We start from the raw sequence: 23,658 nt of genomic DNA on the forward strand, positions 1-23,658 counted from the left end.
AAAAGAGAGACACCCACACACATGTGCATCTATGAGAAAATAATTGCATGCACCACAAGCCCACCCTTGCACAACACACGCAACACAATACTCACACCACACCACTCATACAAACAAGTAGAACATAAAACAAACAAAAAAATCACATGAACACAAGAACGATAATTCAACCAATCAGAGAGCTCGTTACAAACGTTACCGCCATATTTCTATGCATGTGAAAGGAGAAGTTATGTATGAACATTTGGTCTCATTATTGTCCGAATTAATTGAAAGGAAACTCTGGTGGGAAGTCTGATCACTCTAGGTAAGCTAATTTTAACACGAAGCAAAATTATTTGCTTGTTGCTTATATATATGTATATATCTTGATATATCATTGAATAGATATATGCGTTTATAAAGGTTTGAAGTGTTCGTCTGTAATAGATTTGCTTCATAGAAAATTTGCAATTGAAATGTATAGCAGACAACATCACTTGTTTTTTAGTCTTTGACTGGATGTAAATGTTTACCTGCGGTGCCGACATTATCGCTACCTTCAAATGTAGTGTTACCGGTGAATGATTTGAAAAAGTTCATTTATTATTATTATTTTTTTTTTCCTTTAGGATAGGAGAGAAATTAATCAGTGACATTATCACGGCTTCATTTTTCTAGGGTCGATAAAACGAAGTAACAGTCAGCTAAAGTGTTTATGGTTAATTTTATATCGACTGTACCCTTTTCCAAACGTGTGACTTTGTGTCTACATTTTTGAAAATGTTGCTGCTATTTCTAGCGAACCCATATTATTATATATATATAGGATGCTCTATTGACTCGTAACAATAATAATTGTTTCTGATTAAGGTACAAAGCCGGTAATTTCGAGGGCAAGTGGGTTAATCGAGCCCAATACTAGACAGTGCTTTATCGACCCAAAGGGCTGAAACACAAAGTTGATCTTAGCTGGATTTGAACATTGTATATAAAGAAATAATAATAATAATAACCTTTTCTACTTTAGACACAAGGCATGAAATTGTGGGGGAGGGGTCTAGTCGCTTAATTCGACCCCAGTTCTCAACTAGTACTTTTTTTTATCGACCCTGAAAAGATGAAAGGCAAAGTCGATAATAATTATTTTAAATTGTGGCACAAGGCCTGCAGTTTTTTTGGTGGGGGAGAGGTGTTGATTATATCGACTCGAGTGCTTGACTCGTATTTTGTTTTATCGACCCTGAAAGAATGAAAAGCAAAGTTGACTTCGGCTGTATTTGAAAGCAGAACGTAAGGAGCCGGAAGAAATGCTGCTCAGCATTTTGTCCAACACGTTAACTATTCTGCCATCTCGCCCATACTTCTAGTAATAATAATAATAATAATAGTAATTGTGGTGGTTTCAAAAATAATAATGATGAAACTTTTCTGCAAGGTGGAATGTCTGTTGTTTTATGTGCTGTTGTTGTTTGTGTCTTCATTTCTCTCTCTCTTTTTTTTTTTAATTTTATTTATTCGAGGATAATGTTGTTACTTTAAAACCCTGTTGCCGATTCGTTATTAACTGATGCATTTATAACACATGTGCAACCTTTATGTATATGTCGAATGTGTGGAACTATATACTGACTCATGTTATGATATAGGAGAAATGCTGAAAGTGCGTGGGAGAGTCTGGATGGAAGAAAACGTTTGGAATTATACTTTAATATCATATTGCAGATAACCCCGTTAGTTTTTGTATCTATATATTTTATTGCTTATATATATATATATATATATATATATATATATATATATATATATATAGATAGACAGATATATATCGTGTTAAACTTTGCAGTAGGTCGTGATGTTTTTGAGAATACAACAAAAGGGAAAATAGAGACTTATCAACAATGATTCGATAGCAGAATGACGACTATTAACAGATTACGTTTTTCCTGTTTATGTCCTGCTTGAGTAGGGTCATGTGTTTATTTATTCTCTCAAAGTAGTGAATAAATAACGGCATTTTGATATAGAAATGTATTTTTGAGTAGGGGTCAGAATGCCGCCCACAATCACGGGCAGAAATCAGCTGAAAATAAAAAAATAAAAAAACTGTCTGGACTATATTTTTTAGGGAAATAGTCTTCATAAGATGTTTCTTTTGTTGTTTAATGTGGTTTAACAATAAATAAATCATTTTTTCCTACTCTTAATTTCCTTTAAATGATGAGTGTCTTTAGTTTTTAAATAAAAATAAATTCATATTTTTTCCTCCTTATTTTATGTACACCTTTTTGGGTAGGTAGATTGTGGCAGTGGGATTGCTTAGGTACTATTGTACCGACAACTGCCAAATTAATTGGCAGTTATTGATTGTTGATAGTAAAAGTCAGTATGTATGCAACTAGTCTGGCCTCCCTCCAAATGATAACAAATGCTATAAATCGACTCTACTCAAATAAGAATTTAGCATTTTATGAAATTAAATTAATACTATGAATTATATTGCATAGTGATACACAGATTTCATATATCTCTATCCTAAAAATCTGTTTTCTTGCTTTCTCTTTCCAATGATAAACAAATATATATCTTTGACCTGATGTATACAATTTTCTTTCATTATTCAAATTGTTTATGTATATATATTCTATTATTTTTTTTATTTACAACTTGTTGAGATACAGTTTAAACGATTGTATTATTCCATTCATAACTCTGGTTCATTTCTATAGAGTGACACAGATTTTCTTTTCATGTATTTTCATATATTTCTCTCTAAGGTGTAGCTCTCTCTTTCTCTCTCTCTCTCCCTCTCTCATTGTGTATGTATATATATATATAATATACTCATATTCAAGTGTGTGCGCGTATAAATATATGCAAATATTTGAGTATAAATATATTGCAAATATCTATGCGTATACATACGCAAATGTGTGTGTAAAGGTATATACACTTATCAGCAACATCGTTTTAACTCCATTTTTTTCATGCTTGCGTAAGTCAGACGGATTCGTTGAGGCAAATTTTCTCCGGCCTAATGCCCATCCTGTCACCAACTCACACCTGTTTCTGAGCAAGGTAGTATTTTCCAGCATGCTTTCACGGAAGAATGGAAACCAAGGACACTACTTGTATGACAGTTATACTTATTTGCGACTATCACACAATGGCAAGACAATGAGATGCAAACACACAGGCCCATGCACACCTGCGTGTGTGTGTATCTATCTATCTATCTATATATATATATATATATATATATATATATATATATATTATATGTTATGACAGGCTTCTTTCAATTTGTGTCTACCAAATCCACTCAGAAGGTTTTAGTTGGCTCAGTGCTGTAGTAACAAACACTTGTCCAAGGAGCAACAGAGCCTGCCTGAGCCCATCAGCATCTCTCTCTCTCTTTCTCTCTCTATCTTTCTCTCTCTCTCTCTCTTTCTCTCTCTCTCTCTTTCTCTCTCTCTCTCTTTCTCTCTCTCTCTCTCTCGTTCTCTCTCTCTCTCGTTCTCTCTCTCTCTCGTTCTCTCTCTCTCTCGTTCTCTCTCTCTCTCTCGTTCTCTTTCTCTCTCTCTCTTTCTCTCTCTCTCTCTTTCTCTCTCTCTCTCTTTCTCCTCTCTCTCTCTCTCTCTCTCTCTCTCTCTCTCTCTCTCTCTCTCTCTCTCTCTCTCTCTCTCTCTCTCTCTCTCTCTCTCTCTCTCTCTCTCTCTCTCTATATATACATACATACATACATACATACATACATACATACATACATACATACATACATACATACATACACACACACACACACACACACACACACACATATACAATTGTATTTATATTTATACATATGAATGTATATGTACTTATTTGGGAAAGTGACAGAGTACAGGGAAATTGCCCGTGGCAGTTGGGTATCCAGCATTTCAGACAGTCTTCTTCAGGGTAAAGATGACTGGAGGAGAATAAATGACAGCAGGATTTTACATCCTTTATGTTTGAGAAACTGGTTGCAACTGACAAGGAATACAAGACATAAGCTTCATAGGCAGACAAGAAGTAGTATAAACTAAGTGAGAAGGAAAGAGAAATCAAAAGAGGAGTGAAGTAGGTAAAGCTGAAGGCAAAACTTGAGATGAGAGGAGAATTGAAGGATTAGAAGAAGGGGATTACTGAACTAAGAGGTGTTGGAGAAGAAAAAGAATGCTCAATTTATACTTGGTGACATGGTTCCAAGTTTTAGTATGATGGGTTGTTCTTTCCATTTCATTGAGTCTGTCGCTCCATGGTGTGTGGAGATTCCACACATTGATAAGTCAGGAATGGAATATTTTGAAGTGGCCAGCAACAGGTTGGCCTAGCATAATACTTTGTAATGTGTTTCAAATGTCAGAAATGGCATCCACTCATAGAAAAATCTGTTCCAACATCTGAAACTTGTGAGCATGGAAAAGTAGATGTTAAAACAACGATGGTGGTGCATGTATGAATATGCACACACATGTATTTACATAAGTGTATATCTGTATTGTATATAATATATGTATGTATATATACATGACTATATGTAGATAAATGTGTAAATACATATATATGTGTGTGTATAGATGCCAACAGTCAAGGAAGAACTTGTTTAAATCTTGGGAGCAAGGGTACTCTGGAACATTATCAGATAGACACTGTGTAATATGTATATATGCTTGTGTATAATACCTGTGTGTGTATATACACACACACTGTATATACCAGCATATAAGCCAAATCATCGTATAGGCTAAGGTGAATTTTTAGGCCAAAGATGGTAGTTTTTAATATTATGGCATATAACCCAAGGGCATTGTATAGCAATAACCGATCAATCTCCAGAATAATTTAAGGTTCAGAAATATGAATGAACTTGAACAGAATCTTTACAATTCATAAATATATAGTGGAGTAGACACATATCTCTTTGAAATCATGGGTGGGGGGGGGGGTCCCCAGTTTCAATGACATAATGTGAAGAACTTTGCATGTAAAACAGAAATGTGGAATGACCATTGTTGTAATGAAGCATTTTTGAAGCTATTATTAAAGTGGTGAGCTGGCAGAATCATTAGCACTACGGTCATATCACGCTGAGAGCACCGGTTCTCGTCCGATCACCGAAGTTAAGCAACGTCGAGCCTAGTGAGTACTTAGATGGGTGACCGCTTGGGAAACCTAGGTGCTGTAAGCATATAAAAAAAAAAGAAAAAAAAGAAAAAAGAAGGCGGTGAGCTGGCAGAAACGCTAGCACGCTGGGCGAAATGCTTAGCGGTATTTCGTCTGCCGCTACGTTCTGAGTTCAAATTCCGCCGAGGTTGACTTTGCCTTTTATCCTTTCGGGGTCGATTAAATAAGTACCAGTTACGCACTGGAGTCGATGTAGTCGACTTAATCCCTTTATCTGTCCTTGTTTGTCCCCTCTATGTTTAGCCCCCTTGTGGGCAATAAAGAAATAAGCATTTCTTCTGTCTTTACATTCAGAGTTCAAATTTTGTTGCTTAACTTTGCTTTTCTTCCTTTTGGTATCAATAAAATAAGTACCAACTGAGTACTGGAGTCGATGTAATTGACTTGCTCCTCCCCTCATACTTGTTGGCTTTGTGTCAAATTTTGAAACCAATATTAAAGTTATTATTAAATTAAGAATTGCATAAATAAAAATAAGTATACTTGCTCTATTTCTTAATTTGAAACAGGTAATTAGTGTCAGTATTTCGATAAATTACTTTCAATAAAGCATTCTTGTTGTTTGTAGTTTATTGTGATGATAATTAAAATGAAGATGAAAAGGTTAATACAGGTTATCAAAGGTCTGTTAAAAATGGCAACTGACCTTTGTAGTTATGTGTCTCTACTATTCTGAAAAGTGTCCATTTGATATCAAATTGCTTGCAAGGAAACATATTGATCTTACTTGTTATTACGACCCCTATCAAGATGTTGCAACAACAGTGAAAATGGATGAAATATGAAAGTCGTACTGTGTGCCAAAGAATACAACAGCAGCACCACTGCTGCACAGTTCATGATGAATGAGAAACAAGTCAGAGAACAGCAAAAAATTTAGAAATGTTTGAAAAAAGTGCCTATAGTCACAGGAGTGGTTGTATGGTAAATAGCTTGCTTATCAGTGACATGGTTCTGGGTTCAGTCCCACTGCATGGCACCTTGGGCAAGTGTCTTCTACTATATCCTCGAGCCAACCAAAGCCTTGTGAGTGGATTTGGAATACGGAAACTGAAAAAAGCCCGTCGTATATATATATATATATATATATATATATATATATATATATGTATGCATGTATATGTTTGTATGTCTGTGTTTGCCCCCCCCCCCCCCCAACATCGCTTGACAACCAATGCTGGTATGTTTACATCCCTGCAATATAGCGGTTCAGCAAAAGAGACCTATAGAATAAGTACTTGGCTTACAAAGAATAAGTCCTGGGGTCGATCGTTTGACTTAAGGCGGTGCTCCAGCATGGCTGCAGTTAAATGACTGAAATAAATAAAAGAAAAAAAAAGGAATAAAGACAAGTGTGCAAATAGGGATCAGAACCAAAGAAAGTAACCAGACTTAGAGGCAGAGATTCTTGAGAACAATTCATGCATGACCTGCAAGTAAGCTGATATAACTTTTTCAAGGTTAAAACCTAGGGCTAAATTTTCAGCTTACATGTTGGCATATATATATATATATATATATATATATATATGTATGTTTGTTTGTTTGTTTGTGTGTGTGTGCATGTATGTATATATATATATATATATATATACATACACACATATATACACAAACACATACACACACATGTATATGTGTATATATATGAGTATGTTTATGTGTAATTCTTGAATATATCTTTGTATAAATATATATATGTACATATGTGTGTGTGTGCATGCATATGTATGCATGTCATCATCATTTAATGTCTATGTTCCCTGCTAGCATGTGTTGGACAGTTTGACAGGTTCTGATGAACCTAAGGACTGCCTTGTGTTCCAGGGTCTGCTCTGGCATGGTTTTGCCAACCGCTTTACGGTGTTTACTGGGTGCGTTTCTTGTGCTACCAGCACCAGTGAGGTTGCCATGTATCTTGCAAGACTATGAATCCTGAGGGAGCACCTTTATATTTAGAGATGAGGAGTAAAGAAGGATGAAGTATGAGAGAAAAGGGTCCGACCTGAACAGCTTTGTTGCTGTAAAGGAGCTAGATGGCTACACACATTTTATAGGAGAGGGTGGGCATGATTGAGTGGGGCCAGAAAGTGATAAAAATAGTGGAGATGATGGATGTCAAAATAGGGACCTCCAAGGTATGAGTGGGGCAGGGTTGTCAGGAGTGAATAAGGAGGAGGAGGAGATCTGATAAGTGTGGGCACAATACTAATGATAATACAGTAGACAGAAAAAGGATGAAAGAGAGATGACATGATGTTTGATCTGTTGCAGGAGGGTGGCTCAGTTGGGATGATTGATCAATAAAAGTATGAATGGAGAGAACAGTATTAATGGATAAAGGATGGATAACAAGTGGAATGGTTCTTGGTGGTAAGAAGATAAGTGGTATCAAGGAAGAACTGCAGTAAGGGAAGTAATGAGTGGTGATGAAGAGGGGGTGTCTTGAAGAGGATGGAAATTGGGTGAAGGGCTCAGTTATGCACATACAGTTGTACCATAACTCAGTTTTTTGCTGAGGTGGGCAGGTCTTCACAAGAACCAAATATTGCAAGTCATCCCAGTCCTTTGTCATCACATTTGAGGTTCAAGATCCTGAGACCAGCCTTTACCACTTTGTCTCATGTCTTCCTGGGCTACCCTCTTTTGCAGGCTCCGTCCACATTTAGTGATTAGCTCTTCTCTATGTAACTGTCTCCATCACATGTCCATTCCAGCACAGTCTTTTTTCTTTGCACACTACATCTAATTCCTCCCATGCCCTGTTTTTCTCTCAACACATTTGTACTATGTCTTTCATGTACACTTACATTTTACATCCAATTGGTGTATGCTCACTTCATTTCTTTTCCAGTCTTCTCAAGCCCTCTGCATTGAAGGCTTATGCCTCACTTCCATGTAGCATTGCAGTTCTAGTGCAAACACCATACAGTCTGCCCATCTGCTCTGAAGGAAAAGACATTTGTTACCAGGAGATGTAGTAGCTCCCCTAACTTCCTCCAAGCCATTCTTGTTCTGGTTACAATACTTTCAGAGCAATCACCTCCCTTGATAATTACATCTTCTTGATAATAAAAGCTATCAACCATTTCTAGTGATTTATCCAAGCATTTAAGAAAAGATATTCCAGTGTACTACTAGTATGTACCATTCCAGTGGACTTACCACATACAGAGCTCTCATTCTTGGATAGTCTGCCTACGATTCCACTACATCTCTTGTGTGTCCATAGCTCACATTCATACAGCATATGGAGTTTATATCTACTCCTTGTCTGCATATCAAACCAGGCCACATCCCTGAAGAAACTAGGGTCTTGTTTTCTTTCCCACTTCCTAAAACATTAGTCTTTGTTAAGTTTATTTTGAGGCCTCTCAGTTTAAGGTTTAACTTCCCTGTCTAGAATTTCCTTTTTAATCCCCCTATAGATTAAGCTATGGAAACTAAATCATTAGTATATAGGAGTTCCCATGGACATCTAGTCATAAACTCCTCTGTGATGAGTAGGAAAGGACTTAACCTTGATGAACTCCTACCTTCATGCTAAATTTGTAACTAAAATCATTATCGACTCTCATTTTACTTACTGTGTCTTTGTATCTGGCTTTTGCAGCCCTCACAAGTCATTCATCTCCACCTAGTTTCCTCAGTGACTACCAAATTACTAAGTTTCAAATGCTTTCTTCAAATCAATGAAGGCCAGAAATGGCAGTTTATTCTTAGCCAAGTATTTCTCCTCTAGTTACCTCACTAAGAAGATTGCCTCATCTGGGGACACAGCCAAACTGCATCTCATCTCGGTCTATTCCATTATGGGTCAGCTGTGCTGCAGCTCTCTCTCTCTGTGATCTTCATAACTGCTGATCTAATTGTTTGATTCCTCCATAGTTTCCTCTCTAAGGCATCTCCTTTGCCTTTATAGCAGTTCACAATGATACTGCTACACCAGTCATTCCCTTCCTGTATGCTGATTAACTGAGTGGTAATCATGTATCCTATCCCACATGAGTACCCTACATGAGTGGTAATCATGTATCCTACCCCACAGCTGTCCTTCCCTTCATGTCCTTGATTGCTTTATACCACATAGTTGCCAACTTGAACTGTAGAGTCAGCACAAGGTAACTCCTGTTTTCCCATGTATTCTCCAAGTTGAGCACCTTTCAATGCCTCTTTATTGTTCCCCATTTCTATGGCTAGTATACTTTCATCATTCTGAATACACTTCTCACCAGTGACGCCTTGGTTCTCTCTCATAGTCTCTTGCAGTCCTGAACACTTCACACCGCTGATCCTCACACAAATCTTTTCCTTCTTAGCCTTAAGTTTGTTGCCTAGCTGCCCTTCTTGTCATTTGGTAATGCTCCTTACTATCACCTTCCTTTCAGGTTTATCAAGCCTGTCTCCTTGCCTTTATCACTCTATCAGCCATGTCATTCTCTCACTGTGTCGCTTTTGATTTGGCTGAGAGTTTGCTCTTGCTAAATGTCTGATCTGTAACCCCAAGCAGATTACTTTGTAGAAATTCCTAGTTGTGATCTATGCAACAGGTATCTAGATCTTCTTCTGTCTGTCTGTCTGTATACATGCATATGTAGGTGTACCTTTTATCTCATTTCAGTTACTGAACTGCAGCTACTTTGGGGGTACCACCTTGAAAATTTTAGTTAAATGAATCAACCACCAGTACTTATTTTTTTAAAGCCTGGTACTTATTCTGTCAGTCTTTTTGCTGAACCATTGTTGTAGACAGACACACATACACACACACACACACAATGGGTTTCTTTCAGTTTCCATTTATCAGATCCACTCACAAGGCCCCATGGCTATAATAAAAAAAACACTTGCCCAAGGTGCCACGCGGTGGGATTGAACCTGGAACCATGTGGTTAGGAAGCAAAGTTCTTACCATGCAGCCATGCTTGTGTATGTGTGTAATATGTGTGTATGTACATGTTTTTGTAAAGGTGTATGTGTATATTTGCGTATTTATGTGTATATGTATGCATATATGTGTGTATACATCTGTTCATTAGTTTTTGTGTCTATTTTTCATTGCTAGCATGAGTTAGACAACTTTGGAGGCACTATTTTACAGCAAAATGCTGTGTAGTTTCAGTCAGAGGCTGTGGCCATGCTGGGTCGGAACCATTAGTGTTAATGCTTGTTTATTTTAGACACTCTTCCTGATCTTGCCTCTGGAATCTGTCCTGATGAAGTAGTGAGTTGGACAGAGTTCTTTGTTTCTTGCTTTGATGTAGATTCATCTGGTACTTCAAAAAAAAAAATTGGTCTAATTGTTTTTTGAACACATTCACATGTACAGCTTGTTGATCTCTGAGTTCTTTTACCAAGGTCTTGAAAAGCAGCAGGCTTTTGAACCTTAGGTTGTTACAGTATTTGGTTCTTATACTGGATGGAGATGTTGTGATCTTTGGTACTATGCAATGCCATCCAATCCAATGATTGATATAGCTTCCAATCCCAAAGTTGGGTGCTTGACCTTCCAGGATCTTCCACATATATATCACTGCAAAATCTTTTGTGTCTTCTCTCCAGGAAGTACAGCCTAGAAAACTCTGTCCCAATGTTGTCTCGTTTGACCCATGCAAATATGGAAAAATATTAAAACAATATTTATGTATGTATGTACGTATTTATATGCATGTTTATGTGTGTATTATGTGTGTGTGTGTGTGTGTGTGTGGATATGAATGTTTTTGTGTGTATGAATATAAATATACACTCACACACACATATGTGTTTGTATGTATATATGTGTGGAGGCCCAGTGGTTAGGGCAGCGGACTCGCGGTCAGAGGATCGCGGTTTCGATTCCCAGACCGGGCATTATGTGTGTTTATTGAGCAAAAACACCTAAAGCTCCACGGTGCTCCAGCAGGGGATGGTGGTGACCCCTGTTGTACTCTTTCGCCCCAACTTTCTCTCTCTCTTTCTTCCTGTTTCTTGAGTAAAGCTGCGATGGATTGGCGTCCCGTCTAGCTGGGGGGGGGGGGGGGGGCATACACCACAGAAACCAGAAAACCGGGCCCATGAGCCTGGCTAGGCTTTAAAAGGGTGCATAAATAAAAAAAAATGTATATATGTACAGGCATACTGTGTAGTTAAGAAGTTTGCTTTGGAACCACATATCTTTGGGTTCTACTGTGATGTTCCATTAAGTTCGTCATATATATAAATATCTGCAATGGGCTTAATATAGTTTTCATCTGTCAAATTCCCTCATTTGTTATCCTGGAGTGACCAAGAAGCTCCACAATGAAACTGAACCTAAAGATACATGGTTCCAAAACATACACACTCACACACATGTTTATAATAGATACAGATGAGTGTGTGTGTATACACACACTCACATATAGATACACACATTTCAAGTAAAACATGAAAAACTAGTTTGTCACTTATGAATGAATAACAAATCGATTGAGAAAAATTGTCCAACTATGTGATTCACATTCATGTGACATTTACACACATTCCTTCACTTGTGCAGTGAACACAAACCCATATGTACATGCATGTGTATACACATTCATATATTCATACAAATACGTTCATATTTATCTATATACATTCATATATTCTCAAATACACACTTTCATACACATAAACATATGAAATATTTACTTATCTGACATAGTTTTTCTTCTTTTGTGCCAGCCCAATACTGTTATTGAAAGAAGTTCAGGTCACTAGTTAATGTCAGGTTACTAGTTCTTTGTCTATCCCCTAGGACAGGCCATCTTCATACTACATTGGTGGCCATTCATCTTCATTCAAGCATTACAGATGACCATTACCCATATATGGATTCAAATAGCACTTTGAATTTTGTGATGTACTCTTCTGTTCCATTAACTATAATCTGCTTTGTCATGTGTTGAACTTAGTGCTCTAACTACTTAACAAAAATACATTATTCTGTTTGTGTGTCACCTTTCAATGAATGTCCTATAGTATACTCATTCATACAAACTTGGTGGGGCAGCAAAACAGTCAGAAGGAAAGCTGTGTTTATAGAATTTTATAGTTTAAACCTCTATAGACACTCAATAAAGTGTGGGGAAAAAAAAACTAATAAATTGTTTATATTTTTCTTTCTACGTTTTAAACCTGTTAACTTCTTCAATTAATAGAAAAGCTTTAAGAGCTATAGTTGAAAAGAATAATATTTATTTTGTCACATAAGCTAAACGCGTGAGATTTTTATATGGAGAACTATAGGAAATTGTGGATTTCTTGTTTGCAAAGGGTGTTAACAAGACAAGTGAAAATGAAAGCAGTTCTAACTGGGAGCCAAACAGTTATGAACTCGTTTTACCAATAAACACTATTGCACTATGAGACCTGCTATTGTTATGATAGCATAATGTTTTGATGTTTTCAAGGCATTGTAATCTCTATAATAGAAATTTTTTTTCTGGCTTAGTGAAAGGAAGAAGATCAGCTATTTCGTGCAGTGCCTCAGCAACTGAGTGGGGTGGAAGAAAACCCAGTGGTTTACTGCAGTAAGAAGTAGTGTACCAGAGTATTGAGTTACTTATCCTCATATGCTGGAGACCTGTTTGCACTAAATGCACCAAGTGTCAGGTGATGATGTTAAACTAGGCAATGCAGTAAGTCTGCTATCCAAGAACAAGTTAAGTTTATGTGACAGATTCTAAATCTACCCACTTACACTCAATAAAGCTTTGGTTAATTCAATCTTATGATAAAAAGCTCTTTATCCTTTGATGCAGCAGCAGTAGTTTAACCCTTTAGCGTTCAGATTATTCTATCAAATGTGCTGCTTATTTATTCACATTGTTTTGAATTTATCCTACATTATTTTGTAGCCTTGAGATTTTGATTGCATGGGTGTATGTTTTTTAGACTAACATTGTAGGGTAGGTGTGAGAGGCAGGATCAGGCCAGTTTGAACATAAAACAGGTAGAATATTTTGGCTGGATATGGTCAATTTTAAATGCTAAAGTGTTAAATTGAAAAACCACATGATTGCAAAACAAATTTCTTAACCGCATGCCATAGTTGCACTCTACGTTCAGTTAATTCAGATGCAACATTTTATTAATTAAATGTAGAATGATGTAGGTTTTAAAAATTTAGTTCTTTATATCAGTGTGTTTAGCAATGGAAATTAAGTTTTCAGAGTGGAAAATTAAATCTTAGTATTTATAGTGTAATGAAAACTTTTTTTCTTTCTCATTGTTTTAAATTTCACTTATTTCTATCATTATGCAATTATTGAAGCAGATGTGTGTTTTCAATTATGAACCTAAGTTTCCTGCAGGTAAGCATGTGCATTTACATTGTCAGTTATGTTTAGCCTTTGGAGGTGTTTTTTATGTTACACTTATATATATATGTATTGATGATTAAGTTCTTTCCTGCCCACGCTTTTAATTATCTTGAAACTCTCGTTCCCACCCTCATTTTAATAATCTTGAGGACTCCAGTTTTACTGATAACTAAATCTTGTAAGGGTGACTTACATAAAGCTTCTAAAAGAAATTTGTTGAAGTGTTCATTTTTCACTCATTGGCAAACAACCTTTGTCCATCTATGAGTATTTAATTGCACTCAGATTACTCTCGAATGGAATGCTTTGAGATTTCAATGCTGTAATTATTTATTTTTACAATGTGTAACAGGCCTGACCTGACCAGTTTGAACATAAAACAGGTGGAATATTTGGCCTGGATATGACCCATTTAAATGCTAAAGGGTTAAATGAGTATCCTTGAAATAATTCATCAGTTAATCACCATTTTTTTGTCCAGTTATATATCATTGTACATCATCATCATCATCGTTTAACGTCCGCTTTCCATGCTAGCATGGGTTGGACGATTTGACTGAGGACTGGTGAAACCAGATGGCTACACCAGGCTCCAATCTGATTTGGCAGAGTTTCTACAGCTGGATGCCCTTCCTAACGCCAACCACTCAGAGTGTAGAAAAAGTAATACGAGCTTGCCAGGATTACTTTACCTACTTATATATTAACTATGTATTAGCAAGGATTTATTACACAAATTAGAGCTTACTAAGAACTCGTGTCCATGTTCTGTAAAGACTTTAGTAAAAAAATAGTTGTTACTTCCAGAGTTATTTTAAAAGTATCGTACTGAAGACCATATTTGTATGTTAGAAAGTAAGATGGGGGTTCATGCTAGGTAGGAATACCAACATTGCAAAATACCAACCTCATTTAGTCAAGTGCCTCTACATTTTCTTTTATATGCTGTAAATGTGATCACTGATCAGACTATTTGGTCTTTTATGACATTGTTATTGATTAAAAAGAGAAATTGTATATGTATACAATATCAATAATATATGGGAAGATGTAAACTGCATTTATTTTTTATTAATTTAGCTAAAAATGAAAGGCAGTGCCTGTAACCTCTTTCAATTTTTGTTAGGTCAGAATTTAAGATAACCTTGGACTGCAATTAGTATTTCAATTGATTAGATCTTACATGGACCTAATATTTTGACAACAAATAAAGCACCTAGCAGCTGCCTAAGTCTGCATTATGAAAGTTACCAATATTTAAATAAGACAGGTGGAGACCTTTTATATGTGAATATTTGTAGATGTGTCTAAGGCAGTGAACTGGCAGAACCATTAGTATGCAGAGCAACAAGCTTAGCGGCATTTTGTCCATCTTTACATTTTGAGTTCAAATTCTGCTGAGGTTGACTTTGCCTGCCATCCTTTTGGGGTAGATAAAATGAGCACTGGGGTTGATATAATCGACTTACTCTCTCCTCAAAATTGCTGGCTTTGTGTCCAATTTGAAACTAGTATTTATAGATGTGTATAAATGTGGGTAATAATTAATTTAAACAATTCTTTTTATGATGTATCTGATGAGAAGGTATACCTCCAATAATTGTATGATCACAACTATGTTGCAAATTTACATTTCATCACTTCACCATCATCATCATCATCATCATCGTTTAACGTCCGCTTTCCATGCTAGCATGGGTTGGACAATTTGACTGAGGACTGGTGAAACCAGATGGCTACACCAGGCTCCAGTCTGATTTGGCAGAGTTTCTACAGCTGGATGCCCTTCCTTACGTGCCACCAGCACGAAGGCCAGTTAGGCAGTACTGGCAACGGCCATGCTCAAAATGGTGTATTTTACGTGCCACCTGCACAGGAGCCAGTTCGGCGGCACTGGCAACGATCTTGCTCGAATGTCTTTACATGTGCCATCCGGCACAAGTGCCAGGAAGGCGATGCTGGACACAGGTGCCATTGATGGTTTTGCTTGCCCCAATAGGTCTTCGCAAGCCGAGTTTCGTTTCCAATGAAGGAGATGACGTTGGCATGGGTGCCAGTCGTCGAATTTAATTAGATTTCGCTTTCACTTGCCTCAACAGGTGTTCGCAAGCGGAGTTTAGTGTCCAATGAAGGAAGATACGTATAAGTGGGCTGCCTGAGGCCTTCGATTTTGGTCTCACTTGGCTTGCCGGGTCTTCTTATGCACAGCATATTTCCAAAGGTCTCGGTCAGAAGTCATTGCCTCGGTGAGGCCCAATGTTTGAAGGTCGTGCCTCACCACCTCATCCCAGGTCTTCCTGGGCCTACCTCTTCTACAGGTTTCCTCAACTGCTAGGGTGTGGCACTTTTTCACACAGCTATCCTCATCCCTGCTTAAAGATTGAGGTTTCTTCTCAATGTCTACACTATGCTAGTTATATTGAATGTTGACAAAAGTGATCATCAAGACAGGTAGCCAGCTATTCAAAGGCATTTTGTTTGTTGGAATAATGACTATTTCACTGCACTATGAAACAAATTCATGTAAAAACAAAGTAGTGAGTATTATATTCTTACCTTAACACAAAGCAAATAAGTGAGGTCGGGAGACCCATATATCTCATGATGAGGGAACATAACTGTTTAATAAATATAATTCACCTTCGTCATATAAATATCTGATGACTACAGTAGCAGTTTGATTTTTTGACTTACCAATAACTCACAGAAAAAATAGTCATTGAAACATGTTATGCATTCCACCACCACCATTATCATCGTTTATCACCTACTTTTCCATTCTTGCATGGGTCAGACAGTTTGTTGAAGCAGATTTTCTACAGCTGGGTAGATAGATTAAGACAAAGATACGTCCAAATAGATACCCATGCCCACACATGTGTGTGTGTGTATGCATATAGATGATGGGGTTTTTTGTTTGTTTTAGTTTCCATCTACCAGATCCACTGACAAGGCTTTGGTCAGCTTAGGGCTATAGTAGAAGACATCTGCCCAAGGTGTTGTGCAGTGGAACTGAACCCAAGACCACATTGTAGAGAAGTAAGCTTCTTAGCTAAACGGTCATGGATTTGAATATTATTGAGGTTTTTCATTTGCTCATAGGAAATATTTAAGCTGTTAGCATTTAAACCAGCCATATCTGGCCAAAGTATTCTACTAAATTTATGTTCAAACTGACCAGATCTGGCCTCTTGCACCTAATTCCATTCTTAAAATTAAACAATCACATCATTGAAAACAATATGATGAGACCTTGATGATATGTTGTGCTTGAGAAGACTCATCAAGCCAAGTGAAACTGTAGTCGTGGCCATTGCCTGTGTAAATGACACCCATGCTGGTGGCATGTAAAAAGCACCCATTACACTCTCAGACTGGTTGGTGTTAAGAAGGGCATCCAGCCATAGAAACCATGCCAAATCAGACTGGAACCTGGTGTAGCTCTCCAGTGTACCAGTTCCAGTCAAACCCATGCCAGCATGTAAAGTGGATGTTAATCTGAATGCTAAAGGGTTAAACATAGTTGGAAGCTCATGAAACATGCAGCTGTCAGAGTGTTCCCACTGATGACTTTTCTCATTCAGGCACACAGTACAGCGAAATGGTTTTGAACTATTACTGTAATGGCTTATTAGCTGACACATAAACAATCTGGTTTCTGTGACTCATTTAAAGACTACCGAAGCAGTATGGGTGTTTACCACAGCTTACAACAATCATTTACTTGTTGTAGATGTTCTAATGTGATGCTATAAAAATACGCTAAAACAAAGGATTGTCTTATATGCCAGTTATGAAATTGTCCTTATTAAATTTAATTATTGAAAACATTGTCAAACTGTGATCTTACTGCTATATTAATTTTCTGTGTGAACCAGTGACTTACTGTGTATGCGTGACCTTATCTGAGTGAAATCTAACTGGTGTGATAGCAATTACAATACATAAAACTGAAGACTCGCATAAACAATAAACAATTTTACTGTCTCATAGACACATAGACATAATTCATGTATTATAAAGAAAATACCTGCTGTAATTTCTTCTATGTCATATGTGAAGTTTTTGTTTTATACAAGTATACTAGCACAAAATAAACAATTTTGGGAGTTATTTTATTTAACAGTCACCTTGTAGCCCAGCATATAATTTTCTATGTGTATTCAGAAGTACCCTCCACTTTTCTTTTCTTGGTTTCAACAAGATCCTTGTTTTTTGGGGGTAGGGGTGTTGATAAAACAGATAGGAAGTGAGTCACATCTGTCCCCTAGTTAACCTTTTGTTACCATATTTCTGCTGAAATACACTGCCATTGTTTCATTTCATTTTGAAAATAATGAAAAATATTGTAAAATAACTGATGTTTTGTGGCATAAATTCAAATGAAATGTGGTTTGTAGATTACTTTAAAGTAAGGGGTTTATATCCAGAAATAGGGGTGGTATTCAGTGCATTGGCATTAAAAGAGCTAAATAAGCTTGTTTACTGTAGGAATGCCACTCTGTTTTAGCAGATTTAAATTTTAAAGCAATGAACCCACCCAACTAATATATATAAAAAAAAAATCTATATTGTTTAACTTTACTGTCTCAAAGACCAATTTTTACATGATATCCATTTACTCTAAACACTTGTATTTTCACTTCTTTTCTATAGCTATGAAACTTAGCCCTTATAAACGGTGTATCTTTGTCATTTGGTAGTATCTGACAGCTAATAGCAGAAAAATATTGATCACCATGCTACCTAACTACAAATGTGTGATCTCCAGCCACATTTACCATTTGGCTATGCAGATTGAGATTATCCTGAAGCATTGTAATAGAAAACCTCCTGTAAGTTATTATAACAGACATCATTTTGAGCTCTGGTTTTAGTATCTTTTGTTTCTACTTAGGAGATATGACCAGTTTTAAGTTGTATCTGATTTGACTACAAATTCGGCATTACTTGAAGAGGTGTAGGTTTGTCTGAAAGGCAGTCAAAGTTTCCAAGTGAATTCCAATAAAATGTAACTTGATTGTGGATTACTTTCAATTGCTGTATCGCAATATCATATAGATTTATAAGGTGGTGAGCTGGTAGAACCGTTAGCATGCCAGGCAAAATGTTTAGTGGCATTTCATCCATCTTTACAGCCTGAATTTGAATTCCGCCAAGGTCAACTTTGATTTTCATCCTTTTGAGTGTCAATAAAGTAAGTACCAGTTGAACAGTGGGGTCGATGTAATCGACTTACCCTTCTCCCAAAATTGCTGGCCCTGTGCCAAAATTTGAAACCAATATCATATAGATTTATTTAGTCCTTAATATTATCTTTAAACTGCTGCTGCACTTATTGCATGATTCTCTCTACATCTTATATGAATAAACTCATCCAATAAACTGTTTACAATCAAAACATCCTTATTCTAAAAAAAATTGTCATTTACTATACCTATATCAAAAAGTTATGTTTTATTAAATATACTGTAATGTATGCATGTAGTTCATTTTCCAACTGAGGTGGACAGAAAGAAACACTAAATTTATAAGTGCGTAAAACCAGTGTTGTGAATCATAATCCTATTATTGCCTTCGCTAAGGCAGAGACATTGTTTTCAATCGTGTTTGTTTGTTTGTTTGTGGACAAGATATCTCAAGAACTGCTGGATGAATTCAGATGAAAATTTCAGGGTTGTTTAGTCTTGTGATTTGCACAAACTGATTAGATTTAGGGATTCTGGATTATTTTTCTGTTTTTTTTTAACTTAATTTTTGAGAGTGGTCGGGTTCATTTTTAGTATTTTCATTTGTGAGAGCAGTCAAGTTTATTTCAGATATTTTTATTTTAAATATCATCTCTGGCTAATCGTTGAGGGGACGTTGGTGTTGCCTTGGCAGAGGTTTGTGCTCTTATGATTTTTTTTTTTCTACATCTCAGTGCATTCCACTTATTTTTTTTTTGTTTTCTTTTTCTCGTTCTCAACAACTTTCTATCAATGTTTTTATTGTTTTAAATTTTCGTTTTGCTAATTTTTCCCCTCCTTTTCTTGCCACACTCCAATGGGTAGAATAACTTATATTTTGCTTACATTTCTGGAGCCAACAACCTGCCAACATATAAAATATGAATCAAGTACTGCCTACTTTATATTACATACTTTTAACTTCTCAGCTATTCTTGTAGACAGCTTACTGATTTGCAGTAAGCCATGAAGGAACTTATGTCATTCATTCAATTTGCTAGCAGAGCAGCCAAATATTCCATCAAAACAATTCTTGACTTCATGTGTTTAAACTGTTACAAGGCCTAAATTTTCAGACAGTATACTTTATATATAAATTGAATTATAAGAAAGGTGATTGTACAATGAAATTCAACCAAGCTTAATGTCCAGACATATCTCTTTAACATGGTACGATGACCCAATAATAAATGGAAACTAAGTTCTGTTTGAAACTTACCAATATTGACTACATCTTTAAGTTTTCTGTAGTTGCTAGAATGTTTAACTATTGGCAGAGAACCAGATTAGCATGTGTTGCACTTTTTAATATACTGAACTGAATCCATTTTATCATTATTATCATTATAGGTTCAGACATGGCTGTGTGGTAAGAAGTTTGCTTCCCAACCACATGGTTTCGAGTTCAGTCCCATTGTGTGACTGAACTTGGGCAAGTGTCTTCAACTTTAGCCTCAGGCCAACCAAAACCTCATGAGTGGATCTGGCAGACTGAAACTGAAAGGAGCCCAGTGTGTGTGTGTGTGTGTGTCTTTGTGTTTGTTCCCCCCACCACCACCACTTGACAACTGGTGCTGGTGTGTTTATATTCCTGTAACTTGATTTGGCAAAAGAGACCAATAGAATAAGTACCAGGCTTTAAACAAAAAAGAGGTACTGGGGTTGATAGATTCAACTAAAAATTCTTCAAGGTCGTGCCCCAGCATGGCCACAGTCTAATGACTGAAACAAGTAAAAACAAAAAAATAAGATATAAAATCATTTTAAAATCTACATTTTTTTTGTTTGCATTGGTCAGACAAGAGTATGTTGTGCAGAGAGATTCATATGCCTGGATTCTCTTCCTGTTGCCAGCCACCACATATTTTAAAGCAAAGTAATAATCTTTATGTCTATCAAACAGTGAATAGCCCAGACATGTTTATGTGCAGATTTGTACACAAATGACACCATATGAATGTCTTTTGTTTATAGAGATTGTGCAACTTACCAAAAAATCCTGGACGTGATTTTGCAGTGGGTTGCAAACAAATGACACTGTCAACAAAGCCATTGGTTACAACCAGTGAATGAACACCTGAGAAGATGAGGGAAATATGAACTTACACACACTTTCTCTCACACATGCATACATACAATGGGCGTCTTTAGTTATCATCTTCCATAACCACTTAAGGCTTTGGTCAGCTTGGGGCCATAGCAGAAGAAACATACCCAAGGTGCCAAACAGCGGGACTGAACCTGAAACAACACGTCCAGGAAGAGAACTTCTTTACCAGACAGCAATGCCTGCCCCTATTGAGTAATTAACTGGCTACTATATGCTGCATGAATTCTAAACCAGAACTGACTGAACACCATGTATCACTGGTTGACTGCCTCTAAAACCTTTGGAGCAACAGAGTTAATTGAACTATCAGTTCACTTAAGTGAATAAGCAAAGCCTCATTGAAAGAACATAATGAACTCTTTAATTCATTACTAGATTATCAATATTGAATAATATATACGGAGCTGTCAGACCTGTGTGCATTCTGTGCATTAAAGTTCAGATGCACTTGATAGGCAAACAACACTTGCAACAGGTTTGACTAACAGTGAGCAGCCAAGAATTAAAACTGTTGTTAACTGCTTGGGCAGTTCTCTTTAAAGTGCTAAATTCCATTATTCAGGTGACCTAATTAATGCATTATTGAAAGAATTAAGTAATAACAAATCTAGGTAAAGCTTTAAGCTAATATTGCAATGTTAATAAATGTCACCATTTTTATTATCTAAATACATTAATCTAATTATCGTTGTTAGCTTTTACATTTTTTTTCCCCCACATAATCATCTAAAAGGAGTCTCCAGTTTATGATATAATAAAACAGTAGAATTCAAGGAAACTGGGGATGATCTATGTCAGCTAATACTAATACTGAGAGTTCAAAGGTGGAATATATTTGATATAAGGAAGAGAAGTCCTGTTTTGAGCAGAATATTTCAGTGGAGAGAGGAGTGATGAAATGTTTTACTAGGGTTGCAGGATAAATAGAATGGAATAGAATAGCAAGAATGGGGAACAGTTATTATAACAGTGGGGAAAAAAATGTGAGGAGGAGGGAGAGGTAACAAGTATTAGTGAAGGAGAGTGGAATGGGTCAGTGACAGTGGGGGAGTAAAGGCTCACCAGCAGATCTATTATGTGTGTGTATTTGTATTGTTGCCTCTTTTGTTTCCTCAAGTTACTTATACACAATTTGTTTCAGTCATGACACACATTCAACAGATCATATGATATTTAGTTCATTAATTCTCCCATTGCTACAAATTCTTAGTTATATGTCATATACCTTTATAGGAGAAAGGTTTTCACTAAGACAGTCATATCACTTCCTATGAGTGCAAGTGTAGATGTGTACTTAAGAAACTTGCTTCCTAACCATGTAGTCTTGGGTTCGATCTCACTGTGCTCCACATTAGGCAACCAAAGCCTTGTGAATGGATTTGATAAATGGAAACTGAAAGAAGCCCATCTAGTGTGTTTTGTGTGTACCCTTTCTGGACATCATGTGATGGTTGCAAATGAGCATCTTCCTACAAATGAAGCTGTTCGTTTCCAGTCATCCTTAAAAAACATATCTATCCCTGGAGAAATGATACCTTTGGAAATAGGTGAGGGTTGGTGTCAGGAAGGGTATCCAGCTGTATAAAATCTAACTCAACAAATTTTGCCTGACCCATGCAAGCAAGTAAAAGCAGACATTAACTGATGATAAAGATGACTCCCTGAACTGGTTCAGAAATATTTTGCTTATCAAAATGATTTATTTTTAGTGATTCACGAGTTAGTCTTGTACAATGTTTGTTCAACAATTCTTATTGCGTAGTTATGGCTGTGTGGTAAGAAGTTTGCTTCCCCATCACATGGTTCCTGGTTCATTCCCTCTATGTGGCACCTTGAACAAATGCCTCATAAGTATATTTGGTTGACAGAAAGTAAAAGAAGCCCACTGTGTGTGTGTGTGTTCATTGTGTCTGTTTGTCCCTCATAAGTTAGCGATTTGGCCATAGAGACCGATAGAGTATCAGGCATAAAAAGAAAATAAGTACTGGGGTCAATTAGTGCAGCTAAAATTCCTCAAGTTAGTGCCCCAGCATGGTCACAGTCTAATGACTAAAACAAGTAAAAGATAAAGAATAAAAGATAATTCACTTGATCAGTTTTTCTAATGCAGGAGATGTGCATTTAGACTATAACCATGAATTGCACATTCTCACATATCTAGGGGAGCTCTCTGACTTGGTCATGTTTTGATCTTGTTTTGTGATGATTGATCAACTGATACATGGAGAGATGTTTTGTAGCTTGTGGTTGTTTGAGTCAGAGATGTTTAGTTGTTTTAGAAGGACTAGCAGTTTGAGCTAAAGTGAAATGAACCTATGTTGGTTAGAGGAAGCAAGACTTGCATTAAGAATAGCTGATGAGACAGCAAGAAGTGGGGAAGGGGCTTGATAATGAGCCAGAACACTATAAAGAAACTCTACTCTTGTCACATTTTTGGATGTTCCACTAGGTCATGGGTGAGGAGGATGTGAGGGTGTTTATGTCTGCTTACAACTACATATGCACATGAAGCAAATAAGTGAATGCACAGTACATGTTACCAAGCCATACTCACTCACAAGTGACGGCTGGTTGTACTATTTTTTACTTTTTAGATCACTTAACACTGTTAACAGATATCAATGTCCTCTTTGTTTACAGCATCTAGATCAGATAAGTAATTTAGAAGTTAGATGCTCTACTTTTTATTTGACATTAGAAAATCATAATTCTGTTCATAATCTCTCTCTATCTTGGCCCTGAATATAAATCCTGACATATCTGTGATATTTTTTTTACGGTTATGTTTGCATGATGCCTTCCT

General features: G+C 36.6%; 1 protein-coding gene and 1 pseudogene across 6 annotated transcripts in view; both read left to right on the forward strand.

The window, feature by feature from the left end:
* Window positions 1–200: 200 nt before the first annotated feature.
* LOC106879891 (transmembrane protein 94) overlaps window positions 201–23,658 on the forward strand; it is a 96,089-nt gene continuing 72,631 nt past the window's right edge. For all 6 annotated transcript variants that reach the window (XR_016241062.1, XR_016241063.1, XM_089349042.1 and 3 more), the window contains exon 1: window positions 201–307. The gene's annotated coding sequence lies outside the window, so the exon portion shown is untranslated. The remainder of the gene's footprint in view (window positions 308–23,658) is intronic.
* LOC149136552 (5S ribosomal RNA) lies at window positions 5,076–5,194 on the forward strand (annotated as a pseudogene).

This window comes from Octopus bimaculoides, chromosome 3 (genome assembly GCF_046866305.1).
Source record: "Octopus bimaculoides isolate indiv1 chromosome 3, ASM4686630v1, whole genome shotgun sequence".
NCBI classification, from domain to species: domain Eukaryota; kingdom Metazoa; phylum Mollusca; class Cephalopoda; order Octopoda; family Octopodidae; genus Octopus; species Octopus bimaculoides.